Source organism: Garra rufa, chromosome 2 (genome assembly GCF_049309525.1).
Source record: "Garra rufa chromosome 2, GarRuf1.0, whole genome shotgun sequence".
Taxonomy (NCBI): domain Eukaryota; kingdom Metazoa; phylum Chordata; class Actinopteri; order Cypriniformes; family Cyprinidae; genus Garra; species Garra rufa.
In genome coordinates this window covers 30,084,860-30,085,812 of record NC_133362.1, presented here as the reverse complement: position 1 = coordinate 30,085,812, position 953 = coordinate 30,084,860, and positions in this window count along the sequence as shown.

Below are 953 nucleotides of genomic sequence, written 5' to 3'. Positions count from 1 at the left end.
CTTACATTTCTAGTACAAAAATCTAAAAAATGGATGAAGTCAGTTTCAAAATTCCTGTTTAATTTTTTTTGACATATTAGAGTCACAAGTTTATTCAGAGGGCATTTTGGGTATCTCATTTGGGTATCTCATTTTAATTCCTTTTTTTTTTTTTTTACAGTTTTTTAGGAAATAAAATGTTGTATAAAATCAAGCAAATGATATATGAACAAATCCCTCTGTAAAAACCTTCAGAATATAGACAGGATAAAAAATGTAAAGTTTGGTGTGTGTAAGTGCTACTGAAGTGAGAAAATGGCCTTTAAAAATATGGATTGTAATTGAAATTTATTGACACAAATAGATAAAGTTCTAAATAAATAGCATTTCACTTAACAGTGTCTTTTAGGGTTTTTTTCCATTGAAAAAAAAAAAACACTTTATGAAAAACCAAAAAGCCCGAAATCTCAAACTTGACAGGTGCATGAAAAACAGTGTTTTTGCCTGCAGTGTCTCCCCATAAAAAGAAATTAAGGTTTTTGAGGAAAACATTACAGGATTTTCCTCCATATAGTGAACTTTAATGGTGGCCAATGGGTTGAAGGTTCAAATTGCAGTTTCAGTGCAGCTTTAAAGAGCTCTACACCATCCCAACTTAGAAATAAGTGTCTTATCTAGGTAGTTTTTCCCCAGACTTTTGCCCTGATTTGCAGTCTGGATGAGTTCATGCTAGTTGCTACAAGTCAGAACCAGTCTGCAGAGTTGAGATGACAGATTTGACAGAAAATCATATAGTTATGACTTTTTTTTAGTTTTAGTTTCTTTTTTTAGTTTTAGACTTTGAATACATTTATTTGGACACAGTTATTGTCCTTATTTGTCACACATCTTCTAGCAATGAGGCGTGTGTTTGGTAGTGTATGATGCCATGTTATTCTCAGTAACCATTTTACAAAGTCGATAAGTCTACGATG